This window comes from Panthera leo, chromosome E3 (genome assembly GCF_018350215.1).
Source record: "Panthera leo isolate Ple1 chromosome E3, P.leo_Ple1_pat1.1, whole genome shotgun sequence".
Classification (NCBI taxonomy): Eukaryota; Metazoa; Chordata; class Mammalia; order Carnivora; family Felidae; genus Panthera; species Panthera leo.
This window is the reverse complement of record NC_056694.1, coordinates 15240433-15256278: the sequence shown is the minus strand read 5'-3', so window position 1 is coordinate 15256278 and position 15846 is coordinate 15240433. Positions and strand designations below refer to the sequence as shown.

The window sequence follows — 15846 nt, the reverse complement described above, 5'->3', positions numbered from 1 at the left end:
ATTTGGGGAGTGTGGTACACCAAGGGGCCACCACTTCAGAGTGCGTGGCCCCTCTGGCACTTCAGGACCAAGTCTGTGACATGGGTCATGGTGAAGTGCTGAGTTTTGGAGTCTGGCACACCTAGGTTTGAATGCTGACAATGAGCCACGTGGTTGGCTTACAGTAACTTACCCTCAAGCTAAAACTTGAATGTATCATTTGCAAAGTGGAATGATGATATTAAACCACCTCGAAGGGTTGTGAGGGCGAAATGAGACAGCACATGCGAAGTGCTCGGTGCGGTGCCTGTCACAGAGCGGGGCCTGAGAAAGTGGGGCAGGGTCCTTGCCATTTCCTTATTATTGGAAAGCCCATCCAGTGCTGGGCCTGATTCTGAGAGGGTAGGTGGGGCTTTCATAATAACAATTACGTCAAAGTAACAACAGCTCCGAAAGTGGTCTTCAATAGAGATTTTTGTCTAAACAGGAGAACTCCCGTCGTTTTTTTTTTAAACGATGAAACCTTGGCTTAGTGAAGTTAAGGAACTTTCTGGAGGCCTCATGCTATTAAGTGATAGGACCCAGTTTCTAGCTTTTGTGACATTTCCATGAAATTAATTTCTAGCTTTTGTGACATTTCCACCAAATTAATGTTGCTACCAGGAAACTCTTAGGGACACATTAGAAGTTCATTAACTCTTGGGGCACCAGGCTGGCTCAGTCAGTGGAGCGTGTGACTCTTGATCTCAGGGTTGTGAATTCGAGCCCTACATAAGTAGAGATTCCTTTAAAATTAAAAAAAAAAAAATCATGGGGCATCTGGGTGACTCGGTTGAGCGTCCAACTCTTGATTTTGGCTCAGATCATGATCCCAGGGTTGTGGGACTGAGTCCCGCATTGGGCTCCGCACTGAGGGTGGAGCCTTCTTAGGATTCTTTCTCCCAAATAAAAAAAAATAACAAAACAAACAAAATTCTTTAAAAAACAAAGACGCTCATTAACTCTTTAAAGAGCTGTGCCTACCTCCTGTGTAGCACTGAGATAAACAAACAACCCTGAGACTGCTGGGGAGATTGTTCACAGAAGTATTTAACAGTCATTAAACACTGTAAAAAGCAGACAGACTTACAGGGCGTGGCTGAGGCTATGGTGGCCATTACTTCCTATCCACCTCTTTCCATAGATGATCCACTGTATCTAAAATATAAAAATATTCCCACAAATCTTGTGGACATAAAAATACTATGCCTATGAAACTAATACAAAATATAAAACACGCACCATCGAAATTCATTCCAGGAATATTATTAAGGGCAAAATAATGGCTTTAAAACAAAACTATGGAGAACAGACCCTAGACATTTTGGACCGGCAAAATGACTTGTTGTACAGGGAGGAAGCCAAGCAGAATTATCTGAAAATTGCACAAAACGTGGAAATGTCTGGTGTCTCTTAATCCCCGCTCACTGGGAGTGTGTTTCCTCTTAATTCGGTCTCATTTCTGAGTTGAGGTGCCATGAAGTTTCCATGGGCACCTGACTTCCTCCTTCCAGGGTGGTTCGAGGGGCTACTTAGGAAATGCATTTATGGATTCTTACGTGGGGAAAAGATAGTACCATTTCCATCAGGCTTCCAGGTCTAAGGATCTAAGCTGTTTTCTAGGAATATTTGGTAAGCTTTGGTCAACGGGGGGAGGTGGTTACTTTCTGTGCAAAATCAAAACGTGGTCCTTTTCTTTCTTGAGTGCCTGCCTGCGTGAGGCTTTCTGTCCTCCAGTGTCTGGGCTCACGGTGTGCTCCCTGCCCTGGGAAGACGTGGTTCCCTCAGAGCAGCACATTTCTTCTTTAGGATCCTTTTTCCTTTTTTGTCTCATGTAAGCCTGAGATGTCTGTGTCCCTCTGTGATATTTGGTTTCCTTTCCCTGGTCATCACAAGACTTTCTGAAGCTGGGGATGAGAAGGAGGACTGATCATGAAAAAAGTGTGTGTTAAGTCTTAAGTGTGGACCATGGGGGGCTTCTCCAGGGACACTTAGTGTTTACTAGTCCAGTGGATTCGCTGAAGGTCTGGGAATGGAAGGTGTCTCGGCGCCGTGTCCCTCCCACATGGTTTGTGCTCAGTGGAGGTCATTCTCCACGTGCTCTGTGGGGACAGGGCACTAAGCACCTTCCACAGGAAGGGAAATGCCAAGGCTGGCGGTTGGCAGAGTCCCACTGACTTCTGACCCCAGGACCCTGTCCACTGCGCACACTCACCTCCTTCCCGGTGGAGGGCCCAGACGGAGGTGTGGATGGGCTGGAGCCCCAGCGCCGGGTGCTCCTTTCCTTGTAGAAGAGATGGTTCTTGATCATCAGGATGGTCTGCACTGCGGGTACAGCGGGGCCCAGTGTTTGATGGAGAGAGTCTGAGCCAAGGTTTCTCAAGAAAACCCCAAAGCTTTTGTTACTAATGAGTGCACACGTCAGTCAAGTTGAACTTGCAGAACAGTTCCGTTTGGGAACTGTTTATTTTTCTTTAAAGCTGTTCAGAGTTTTGATGTTTGGGCTCAACTGGAACCAGTCTGGTCAGAGACACCCTGGCCTGAGCCCGCTGCTGAGGCCCCAGCACCCCTGCCTCTATTAGGTGGGCCCAGCAGCCCCAGGGAACCGGGGGCCAATCGGCAGGCTCTGTGCCTCAGACCCCGTTTTGTTCCGGGTATGCAGCTTCTGAGGGGTGCTGGGGCAGATCTGGGCAGGGATGATTCTAGAAACCTCAGCCTCTGCTCCCACTCTCTTTCCCGTTCTAGTATTTTATTGGGGAAATAGGCGCATAAAGAAAATGTAAAGAAAATCCATCTCTATTCTTTGTCTGGAAGTAAAATCAGAAATCTCCCTAATATTTTTTTCCTCTGCCTCCATATTTCAGTATAAATTGTATTTTAACATCTGCCAGGAAAATACAAACCACACAGATCTTTTACTTGGTGCGGACACGAATGGAATTCACATGTACAGCATCCGTTGTTGTTTGTTGTTGTTGTTGTTTTCTTCAAATAAATCTTTTGAATGGAGCAGCATCCACAATATTTTCTGCAGGGAGAAAGAAGTAGGCACCTCCGATTTCTCAGTGTTTTTTGAGAGTCAATGGGACAGACTTGAGCACAGTAAAGTAAAATCTGCATCTATCCCACTGCCATATAATGATGTATCTCCTTATTACCTCAGGCTCCTTGAGGGCAAAGGGTGTGTCTTTCACTGTGCCCTCAGCATCTGGCACTGTCCGTTGATGTGTTTTGAAAAATGTTTAATATTTATTTATTGTTGAGAGAGAGAGAGACAGAGTGTGAATGGGGGAGGGGCAGAGAGGGAGACATAATCCGAAGCGGGCTCCAGGCTCTGAGCTGTCAGCACTGAGCCCGACGCGGGGCTCGAACTCACCAGTCCCGAGATCATGACCTGAGCCTCAGTTGGACGCTTAACCGACTGAGCCACCCAGGTGCCCCTATTGATTTGTTGTGAACTGAGGAAGAAAAAGCTCTGTCTTGGTCATTTTAAATGTGTGTTCTAAAGGACATGGGAAAACTCATCACAGAAAAGGAAAGAAGCATTTGGGAAACGTAACATCTTCAGATATTGACATCACGGACAGGCGCCTTGTCCTCATTTCCTTGCCTGTCAGAACAAGTTATCTGTGGATGCCCCGGCTTCAGGGCAGTGGGTGGAGACCAGGTAAGAGTCACAGGAGCCACCCTTGTCCTTCTGTCCTGGACCAGAAGAAGGGCGGGCAGAGCTCATTCTAAAGACTTGAAGGGGCAACTTCATTGAGCCCATGGTGTTCTAGACGTTGTTCTAAGTGTTTTATGTATATTATCTCACTTAGACCATCACCAATCGATGAGGTAGGTACCATGAGCCCTCCTTGTACAAACACAGACACCGAGGGGTAGTGACATTAGATAAATTGCTCACCTGTCTTAGCAAAGCCTTCCTGGTTGTGAGTCACAGAAACCAACTTGAGCTCAATTTTGCAAAGGGGGAAAGAAGAGGGAGGGGCAGGGAGGATCCAGGGATGTTTTGCTGAACTGACAGGCTTGCCTCTAGAGTCAGGAAGGTGTTGAACTTGAATTGGGAAAGAGCTGGGAGCCCAGCAAACACAGCCCTGATTCATCCTTCTCGCTGGCCGCCGAGTGGTTTCTTTCTCTTGGCTTCTTCATCCTTGTGGAGAATAATGGCCGTCCCACTGCTCCTGAAGTCATGAGTGACAGGGCCAGCCACCTGCTGAATCCAATTGTTGCTTGGTTCTGATTCTAAATGCTTTACAGGGACATCTGGATCTTAGTAGGGCCCACAGCCAGGCACATGCATATGGCTGTTAGAGTTTCTCCATGTGTGGAAGCGAAAGACGACTTCAACCACCTCCATTTTGGCCTCCAGCTTTCTGATTAAGTTCTTCCCAGCTTATGTCTGAACTCAGGCAAAAGGGTCTGCAGGGAAAGCATCCCCTGATGGGCACCGAAACCACCAGCCCGAGCAGTAAATACCGGCCTGAGCCAGCAAGACCCTGCCCGTGACTGAGCCCAAGACAATGAGCGACCTGACCTTCACTGCCCACCTGCAGGTACCCACCGACATTTGTCCCACATTTTCCTCGTAGAGACCTGCAGATATTTTCGGCACTTTGGAGACAGTGTTTGAGACTCGAGTCCGCTCTCTTCCCGGTGTCAACCTCACTGAAATAAATCCCTTTCTTGTTTCACAGCCACCTTTCTCTCTGCAAGTGACTGAGCCCGGTCTGTTTGGGACCCCCTGGAACCAGGCACCCTTGCGCCCCTGTGCCCCGGCTCCAGAAAGACTGAGCAATGGATTTGACACAAGCAGTGGAAGGATCGTGGGATCGACAAACACAAAAAAGGCATCTGCTGTATACCAAGTCCATGCAACTGGTAAGATTTAAATTCCCGTTTATCCGAATTTATTCTAGACTCTGGGCTTGTTCTATTCCCATGATGCTTTAAAACAAATCTGTCTGATCCTTTCTTTTTAGTTTCTTTAGCCTCCCCCCAAAGTTATCAGATTTCCAGAAAATTTGTTGCGGAACAAAAGTCTTTCCTTCATGTGCGTTTGGTCTCTTGGCATTCCTGCACCTTCCTCCCAGCTTTGAACTATCCAAATTCTAGGTCTTAGCTTAAAATATTCATTTCCAGACTTCACTGTGCATCAGGACCCCTTGGGAAGCTTATTGAAACACACTGCTGTGCCCTCTCCTTGAGTTTCTAATTCATTAGGTTTGGAGTGAAGTTCAATAACGTGCATTTTTATCTAACAAGCTCCCAAGAGATTCTAATTCTGCTGTTCTGGAGGCCACACTTTGGGAACTGCTTAACTGGAAAAGCCAAAGTCATGAACGAAGCCCCTAGCGTAACGCCTCACATTATTGTATGGGATGAACTTCTTAATGCAGCATATGCACTTTTTTCATTATTTCTTCACATACATTTAGCTGTTTAGATTGGAGCCCTTCTCTAAAACATGCTGCTTTTAAATTGTATTAGAAAACTGATAAAAGGCTCTTTGCCTAAGGTCACCTGGGTGGCTCTGTTGGTTAAGTGTCTGACTTTGGCTCAGGTCATGATCTCACAGTTCATGAATTTGAGCCCCACATTGGGCTCTCTGCTGTCAGCGCTGAGCCCACTTTGGATCCTCTGTCTCCCTCTCTCTCTGCCCCTTCCCTGCTCTCTCTCTTTCTCAAAACTAAACAAACATTAAAGAAAATCAATTACATTAAAAAAGAAAAGAAAAGATTTTCTGTTGTCATAAAGAGCTATCTTGGTAGCCAGGGCCACTGCAGGACAAAAGTAGGTAATGTGACACCACTCTGGGAATTATTCAGTGCTCAACCTGTGCAACCACCTGTGGCAGCCTGGTGGGATGCTCTTCTGCCACAAACGGGAATGAAATTTCCCTTTCTTGCTTTCAAAGCTTCGTTTGTCAAAAGATTTGGGATACATTTAGCACATTTAAAAACGTCTCATTTAGTTCTCCCTCCCTTTCTTTCATCTTCTGGTAACTATTAATCACCTGAGGGATGCCTGGGTGGCTCAGTCGGTTAAGCGTCTGACTGTGACTCAGGTCATGACTTCGTGGTTCGTGAGTTCGAGTCCTGTGCCGGGCTCTGTGCTGACGGCTCGGAGCCTGGAGGCTGCTTCAGATTCTGTGTCTCCCTTGCTCTCTGCCCCTCCCCCACTTATGCTGTCTCTCCCCCCCACCCCAAAAAAATACACATTAAAAAAGAAAAAAACATTTGACAAAATGTTAGTTTTAAAATTCTTCTTGGGGCGCCTGGGTGGCGCAGTCGGTTAAGCGTCCGACTTCAGCCAGGTCACGATCTCGTGGTCTGTGAGTTCGAGCCCCGCGTCAGGCTCTGGGCTGATGGCTCGGAGCCTGGAGCCTGTTTCCGATTCTGTGTCTCCCTCTCTCTCTGCCCCTCCCCCGTTCATGCTATGTCTCTCTCTGTCCCAAAAATAAATAAAAAAAAATAAAATAAAAAAAAAATAAAATTCTTCTTTTCACACTGGAAGATGAATGAATTTCGTCCCCCCAAGGATGAACTTTCCACATTTTTCTTTCATGTACATAGAAAATGGCAGAGGCAGGGAGTGGGCCTGGCACTTCTATACTATACTGGACTTTGTGTTTCAAAGTTACACTATTCATTTGAAAACAAAAGATGTCATAGCTTGGTTTTAATTGCTAACAATTCCTTGGGGTTCCCATTTGTTTTTTAAGCTGTCAGTTTCTTCAAATCCTTTCTCAAACGCCACACTGTATTACGAATGATGGCAATTGGTAATGTAGCATTTCCATATTTATACCAACAAAAGAAATTCACAGGGCATAATAGCATACAACCTTGACGTTTAGTAATAGCAACAAAACATGATAAATAAAAAGCATTTTTTCCCCTGTACAGACCGGCAGAACATAAACCTATTCACGTTTAAAGAATCATCTTGGATTTGACCTACACATCCCCATCTCATTCTACGCATTTCTCAACCCTCTCATCACATCACCCACACATTCACCAGACTACAGAGTCTGCAAGTAATCAATCCACCTAAATAAAGCTTAGAAAGTCCTCCCTCCTGAAGGTCTTCTCACTTCTCTGATAACCCCTCAAAAAAGAAAAAAAAACATGCCCTTCACTCATTCCTTCCATGTCACGTTCACATTTCATTAGCAAATCAGCAAGATGGACTTTTTCATCTCAATCCAAACAAGGTTAGAGAAAAAGAGTTCCTCTACTGAGCATCTCGATGCTCCGCCCACGAGTCTGGGGACCCTGGGTCCTGTTCTGCTTATGAGAAGGTCATTCGGGGGCACCTGGGTGCCTCAGTCGGTTGGGCTTCTGATGTCGGCTCAGGTCATGATCTCGCGGTTTGTGAGTTCAAGCCCTGCATCAGGCTCTGTGCTGACAGCTCAGAGCCTGGAGCCTGCTTTGGATCCTGTATCTCTCTGTGCCCCTCCCCTGCTCATGCTCTATCTCTCTCTGTCTCTCAAAAATGAATAAATGTTAAAAAAAAAAAAGAAAGAAAAAGAAGGTCGTTTCATGGATTAAGAATCTACATAATTTGTGGTCGATTTCGGCCCATACTGTGTTGAATAATCAGTAAAGCTGGGAAGTGAGCTCAGTCACCAAGATAAGGATCTTTATGGCTATGAGGAGACAGCAAACACAATCTGTCTGCATCAAAGTTCTTTCTGTTGGAGTTGTCTTGACTATAATACAGCTGTTGACGCTGCCCGAATGTTGGTTGGTAGTATTCGAGGAAGGATGTGATTTGAATCAGACTTGCCCTAACGTAGACACAGGTGTAATAAAATGGTTCTGATTCCACCCATCCTTTCTATAAAAGCTCCGGAGGTCCCGAAATTGCCATGATGTATTCAAGACCTGGGCTGCTGCCTTCATCACTTTCGGAGGTGATCTGTCTCCTCTGCCCTTGGTCATGTTCGTCAGCTTCTCTATCCTCCCTGAATCAGCCAGGGCTTTGGCATTCTCCATGTTTTTGCCGGTGACCTTGCGCAGAGCACAGCAGATGGCCACCGTGGTCTCATCAGACAGCACGCTGGGGCCAGTCCTGCCGGGAAACCTGTTGACCTGGTCTCGCATGACATATTTACCAGTGAGCTCCTTGTTGTGTACATCCGGAGCCATGTTCCTCTGGGAAGTTGCCAGAGAAAATACAACTTTACCGTATCCATTCTCAAAAGTTCTATAAGGATGGAGAGCCCTTTTTCTTTGCGGAAGTCTGCCCGGATGTATGCCGCAAACTCCCAATTTCCAGCAGATGGTTTCTGGAGAGACCTGGCAGAGCCTTCCAAGGCAGCTGGGCTGGAACTTTCTGCTAGAAGGTTCAGGTATGGTTTTAGCACTGTTGGATGCCACCGCATTTTTGGGGGGGGCTTTGACAGTCCTGGGATAGGACTGACTCCATCCCATTGATCCTCTTGTGGTGTTCTCTGTTTCTTTTTCTTCTTCTTCCCCCAGCAACTTGACTCTGAATCCCTGCTGGGAGACTTTTCCTAGAGTCATCCAGCCCACTCAGCCCCAGCAGCGGCCGACAGGACAGGTTCCTCTGGGTGCACACGCAGTTCTCCACGGTCTGGCGGCTGTAATCGGATGTGTTCACGGATGTAGGGGTTGCATACCGCAGCGAGTCCACCGGCCCCTTCGCAGAAGCGCATTCGCGTCCTCGCCTCCTCCTCTCCAGAGCTGAGGTTCCTCGGGCAACCTGTCGTGTTACACGGAACGAGCGACATCTGGAATTTGATTTTGTGATCATCATCCGAAGACCAGTTACTCCGTCAGAGTGTGGACTGGTCACAGGGTTTGCTAAGGTCCAGAGAGCATCTCGAGTGATTGCCATCTTTACAGCCTCGCGTGAGGACACATTCCAGAGAATGCCTGTAACAAGCTCCCTCACTTCTGCGCCAGATATTCTCAACAGTCGGAGCAAGGCAGGCACCCCACCAACATTCTTTCACTGTCATTTTCTTTTCATCTGTAGGCTTGCCAAAACGAGGTCGCGGATGGCACCGTAAGCGTTCTGCCGAACTTGCCCAAGTCCGTGGTCCGAGAGGTCCACCAGATGCTCGATTCCCCCTACCCTACACACCTCCATTTTCACGTGGCTGTCACCGCAGTGCAGGTGCCGCAGGTGGACCGTGGGCTCCCCCCGGGCTGAGGGGATCTGGTGCCGCGGCAGGCGAATGACTTCGGGCAACTCGGGATCACACCAGGCGAACTCCCTGGGGTCCTTCTGAATGCTGTCTGTTGATAGGGCACTCGTGGTGCCCTCATCGGCTGGTGCTGGGTGCTGAAGCCTCTTACAATTGCCCTCTTGCCCTCGGTATTGTAGTGGCCCGCAGGGGTCTGCGTAGGTTGCCGTTGTGTTCAGGGCGTAATTATTCTTTTGGCATGTAGGGGCGCGTCGTTGGCTGGATGTGCTTTGCAGATTTCCGGCACCTACTGAGCCTGTGCGATAGGACGCTGCCTGGTACCCTCGGAGCTCCGTGGTTCCGTGGTTTGGGCTGCGGTACACTGGGCTGTAAGAGGCCCTCCCCTCACGCATAGGATTGGTGTGTAACTCAGGAGACAGAGCCGCATGAACGTCTTGCCCAGGCTGGCTGTGCTGACCAGCGCAGGAGCTCCGTAAGTCTGTCAAGCTGTGTGGCCGAGGTGGAACCATCTCTCTGTAAATTCCATACAGCTGCTGTCCAAATTGTTCCACGTCGTGAACAGTCCTTTGAAGGAAAGTCCCACGTGTCGTGGTATGGCGATCATCCCAGGTGTTTGGGGGATGATGACACTGCCTAGCCTTGGGATGGTGAAGCTAGTTGATTCTGTGCATCCCTCGGGGTCGGCGGGGACCCTACTGGGCTGGTGGTTTAGTACTGAGGGGTTGGGCCGTTGGGACTGGAGATCTGTTGGGAGGTGACTGAGCCAATCTGACTTGCAGCTGTCGGGAGAGGTGACTCTGCGAAGAGTATGGAGAGGCTGCCTGCTGCGCAGATAATGTGGTGGAGGAATATGCACTGGGGTTCAGGGGCTGGGAGTCGGAGAGCCAAATTCACCACCCAGAATTCTCAGCGATCCACTTGAGGAGACCCACCCGCGCTGATAACATAGAAAGGAGGCTGCGTTCTAGATGGAACTGAACTCACTCTTCTCATGGCCTGACCCAGTGTTCATCCTTCCGCTCTTGAATTCTTCACCAATTGGTTATCAGTTGATCCTATGAATGAAGGCTGCGGGCTGTTATCTGCCTTACTCAAATTCTGGCTGTTGCGGGAACTCCCTGCTTCCTGGGATCCACTGTCAGAATTTGTGTTGAACTTGAGTTACCCAGTGATCTTTCATGGAGAGAGGAGTGTTCTGGTGAATGTTCTGGCTCTGTCCTAATGAGATAGTTGTTGTGGCGGACAGCGCCAGAAACTCTAGGTTGGTTTGCGCCAGTATTTGGCACACCTGTCACTCTCCAAGGAACAGACTTCTCAGTTGAGCTGGTGCTGGCCGTACTTGGTGATTCTGCCCCAAGCCTACATCTTTCTAGCTGACTGGCAGCGATCCGCCTTTCCACTTCCAGATCTCAGGCGAGTCGTTGAGACGGAAGCTCCTGCTGCTGCGATGCCCAGCTAGACTAGTGGCTGTGGTCTCGGGTTCCATGCCTTCGCCAGCGGAGGCAGCTTCCTGGGCGGGTCTGTGGCTGCCCCTCCTCCACCAACCAGGCCTACTGCTTAGGAGGGCATTCCTCTTTCCAGGCGTCACTCAGGGGATCAGGGACAATCTGTGCCCAGGGGTTGCCGCTGTGGCACCTGAGATATTACAAAAAGTGCCATGGCCAAGCAGCTGACGCCCCTTCCCCCGAAGCGGCCTTTCCCCACCACTCCCAGGGTGCATGGACTCAGCCCCGGCGTCCCCTGTGCTGTCCAGAGGCCACCGCCCAGCCGCCAGCCCACCTGCGCTGAATTCATGTTCTAAAATAACATAGTAATATCCGAACACAAACATTTATATCTAAATTCTGGACCCTGCCATGCAATTGTGCCCCGGGTGCTTATGTAACGTCACACTCTCCATATATGAAGGATGCTTAAAACCGGGATGACTTTGACGACAGGGTAAAATGAACTGATGTCTGAACCACACTCCAGACACACAGTTGCTGCGCTTTGAATAGTCGAGCCTGCAACAACACAGGTTGAAATGTGTGCGCCCACTCACATGTGGATTTTTCTCGGTAAGTACGGCACAGCGCTGTAAATGTGTCTTCTCTTCCTTATGATTTTCTTAACATTTTCTTTTCTCCGGCCTACTTTATTATAAGCATACAGTATATAATGCGTGTAATGTGCAAAATATGCGTTAATCAGCTGTCTGTGATATTGGGCTTCTGGTGAACAGTGTGCTATTAGTAGTAAAGTGTTTGGGGAGTCAAAAGTTATAGGGGGATTTTTCCCCTGGTGGAGAGGGTAGGGGGGGTGGGGAGGGGAGCTGGCACTTCTAAGCCCTGGGTTATTGAAAGGTCAATTGTACCGATAGAAAGTACTGAATCAGCAAACATGCAGGGAAAATTCGGCCGTGTTCATTATTTTATTTGAGCAAATTTGGTAAAGAAATTGCTGAGAGTAGTTTCTCCGAAAAGCTCTGGGTACAACTCAATATTTCTGCAAACCTTGGAAATGGAAATTTATTGTTACTGTAGAGAGCCGGAGTCGAAAAGTGAAACCACCGCGATGAATTTGGTATAAGAGAGAGAGAAGTTTGTCATTGGATAGTCTTTGGCCTTTTGAAAAGGAAAGTATTGTCCTACAAGCACATTTAAGACTGCAAGATGTCCGGGGCGCCTGGGTGGCTCAGTCGGTTGAGCTTCCGACTTCGGCTCAGGTCATGATCTCGCGGTTTGTGAGTTCAAGCCCCGCGTCGGGCTCTGTGCTGACAGCTCAGAGCCTGCAGCCTGCTTCGGATTCTGTGTCTCCCTCTCTCTCTGACCTTCCCCTGTTCATGCTCTGTCTCTCTCCCTCTGTCTCAAAAATAAATAAACATTAAAAAAAAAAAAAAAAAGGACTGCAAGATGTCCATGAGCCCTTCGGGGGTAAATTACCCATGCACCTGCCCGCACCCCCACGGTGGCTTCTGAGGGAAGTGCCTGAGGTGTGCGTGGGGCGCTGGAGTTCGTGAGGCAGAAGACTGGGTGGCCGGCGGACTGCATGTCAGATTCTACAGCTGTGTTTTGGAAATCAGAGTGTCTCTATGAAAGTGGCCTCGTCCGAGAGGCAGCAAATGCAGAGGCCAAGGAAATAAGGGCTCAGAAAAAAGTGAGTTCATTCTCGTTAGAAATTTGGTGTTTTACACTAGACTTTATTTCTATGCCATTTGCTTGGTATTCCTTCTAAAGGAGAAGACCAATTAAAAAATTTTTTTAATGTTTATTTTTGAGAGAGAGAGAGAGAGAGAGAGAGAGAATGAGCAGGGGAGGGGCAGAGAGAGGGGGAGACACAGAATCTGAAGCCGGCTCCAGGCTCTGAGTTGTCGGCACAGAGCTCGACGCAGGACTTGAACCCACAAATGGCGGGGATCATGACCTGAGCCGAGGTCGGATGCTTAACTGACTGAGCCACTCAGGGGCCCTGAGAAGGACCACTTTTTAAAACTGAAATGTCTTCTAGGGTGCCTGGGTGGCTCAGTGGGTTAAGTGTCTGACTCTTGGTTTCAGCTCAGGTCATGATCTCACGGTTCGTGAGTTCCAGCCCCACGTTCAAGCCTCTGCGCTGACAGTGTGGAGTCTGCTTTGCATTCTCTCCTCTCTCTGCCCCTTCCCCACTCATCCTGTCTCTCTTTAAAGAAAATAAACTTAAAAAAAACAACAAAAACAAAACCCCCAACCCTCCCTCCCCCGACATGTCTTCTGAGAAGTTACTTATCTTCCTGCTTGGAAACCTAACCTAACGCTGTAACTTACCTGGCGGAAACTTTCTCGTCTACTAACTGCCTCGTAATAATTTTTGGTCAAAAGTAACAGAATGACCATGTACAAAGAGAACGGTATATGCTCTCTGTTTTAAAAAGCAAAATATGAGATCAGAGATATTGGTCTCCCCCCAAGAAAGGAATTATCTTCAAAATGAAAGGAAACTGAATCAAATCACTGACTCAAGTGCTTGTTAATGCCGTGCCATGAAATGGCTTAGTTGGTGCTGATATGAAAACGAAATTTACAAGCTTCTGAACTCTATCAAGAGCTTGGGCCAGCTGATGATCCAATCTCAAGGTCCGAAGCAAGACCAAACTTAATTATGTTCTGTGGTTTCCTCTGTTGTGTTTCCTTCCACTTAATATAAAGAGATAAAGACTCTTACAAACTGTTTTAGTTACAGAACTTTATAGACTTTAAACCTTTCTTTAAAATTTTATTTTAGAGAGGGTAGGGAGGAGTGGGAGAGGGAGAGAGAATCTTAAGCAGGCTCGGCGCTGAGCACAGAGCCTGACTCGGGGATTGACCCCATGGCCCTGGGATCATGACTTGAGCTGAAATCAAGAACTGGATGGTCAACCACTGAGCCATCCAGGTGACCTGAGCTTTATAGACTTTTAAACCTTTAAAGCCCTCTGAATGTCAAAGTTTCTGCAAAGTATTTTAGATAATTGTGGAGAGGCACAATAATTGGTTGGGGTAATAGATAATAGTGGTTCCTCATTCACTGATGGCAAATGAACGTTTTCAATTTAAAATTTTTCCTCGTCTTTCTGGGTTTTTCATCTATAAAAAGCTATGAAAGCCCCAGAGTCACTTTTCATCATAAGATGACCACTATAATTAACGGACTCTCTTGTGCAGATATTTACAAGCTTAGATTAAATCAAAGTGCTGCTGATAGTTTCAAAACCTAACACAGTAGGGAGTTAGATTTTCATAACCTATGAGGAAATAGGAGACAGATGCGTGATTTGAGGAGACATTCAGGGAATCATCTATTGAATTATCAAGTGCTTACTATATTAAGCTCCCGTCCTCCTGGGAGCCTCATTTTGCAGGAGCAATGTGGTGATTACTAGAACCAAGGCCTGGCTTCCCAGTGCAATCTGGGCAGATACTCTGCTTATATCTGATCCTCACATCTGTCTACTCTCTGGTATGGGCATATTTTATCAGTGAGGACAGAGGCTCAAGCTAAGAGTCACCTCTGGCCAATGTCCATCCACATCTGTTCACACAGGGAGGGAACTTTGCTCTGTTTCCAGAACAGCATAGAACTTGGGAAAAATGTGTATTCATATCTTCTGCTCATCACTTAACTGAATGTTTTTTAGGGGTTGAGTTGTATCGGTTCTTTGTATGTTTTGGATACTAATCCTTTATTGGGTATGTCATTTGTAAATATCTTTTCTCATTTTGTTGTCTTTTAGCTTGTTGATTGTTTCCTTTCCTGTGCAGAAGCTTTTTATCTTGATGAAGTCCCAATAGTTCATTTTTGCTTTGGTTTTCCTTGCCTTGGGAGACATATCTAGAAAGATGCCTGTGCTTTCTTCTAAGATTGTTATGGTTTCAGGTCTCAAGTCTAGATCTTTAATCCATTTGGGTTTCATTATTTTGTATGTAGCTGTCCAGTTTTGTTGAAGGGACTTGTCTTTTTCTCATTGCTTATTCTTGCTTCCTTTGTCAAAGATTGACTATATAATCGTGGTTTATTTCTGAGCTTTCTATTCTGTTCCAATGATCCATTTGTCTACTTTTTGCCAGTGCCCTTTGTAGTATATCTTGAAATCTGGGATTGTGATACCTCCAGTTTTATTCTTTTTCAAGATTGTTTTGGCTATTTAGGGTCTTTTGTAGTTCTGTACAGATTTTAAGATTATTTGTTCTTGTTCTGTGAAAAATGCTGTTGGTATTATGATAGAGACTGCATTAAATGTGTAGATTGTTTTGGATAGTTTGGATATTTTAACAATATTTGTTCTTCCAATCCATGGGCATGGGGTATCTTTCCATTTCTTTGTGTCATCTTCAATTTCTTTCATCAGCGTTTATAGTTTTCACAGTACAGGTCTTTCACATCCTTGGTTAAGTTTATTCCTGGATATTTTATTATTTTGGGTGCAATTGTAGATGGGATTGTTTTCTTAATTTCTCTTTTGCTGCAATGGATTTTCGTATGCTGATTTTGTATCCTGTACCTTACTGAATTATTCATCAGTTCTAGCAATGTTTTGGTGGAGTCTTTTGGGTTTTCTCTATATAGTATCCTGTCATGTACAAATAGTGACTGCGTTTCTTCTTCCTTACCAATTTGGATTCCTTTTATTTGGTTTTCTTGTTTCATTGCTGTGTCTAGGACTTCTAGTACTAAGTTGAAAAGTGGTGAGAGTGGACATCCTTGTCTTGTTCCTGACTTTAGAAGAAAAGCTGTTTTCCCCCATTGTGTCTGATGTTAGCCGTGGGTTTTTCATATAAGGCCTTTATTATGTTGAGGTCTGTTCCCTCTAAACTGACTTTGTTGAGGGTTTTTAATCATGAATGGATGTTGTACTTCGTCAAATACTTTTTCTGATCAGCAGCATTTAATGCCTGCAGGGACAAGGGCCAGTGATTTTCATCTCCACGTGTATGTATCCGTGATGATACCCTCAAAATTAATGAATCGAAATGGAATTTCACGGCAACAATTCTTAGCTAAAAGTATAATCTTGACCTATCAGCTTGGATATTCTAGCTCCTATCCAGGAATGACTTAGTTTTTGATAATATGATTTTTATTCTTTCTCTTTTTGATGTATCATGTTGACTGATTTGTGAATATTGAACCACCCCCGCATCCATATAATCTGC

The 15846-nt window shown here is 46.4% G+C and overlaps 1 pseudogene; it reads right to left on the bottom strand.

The window, feature by feature from the left end:
• Positions 1-7622: 7622 nt before the first annotated feature.
• On the bottom strand, positions 7623-13050 carry LOC122210292 (annotated as a pseudogene).
• Positions 13051-15846: the final 2796 nt, after the last annotated feature.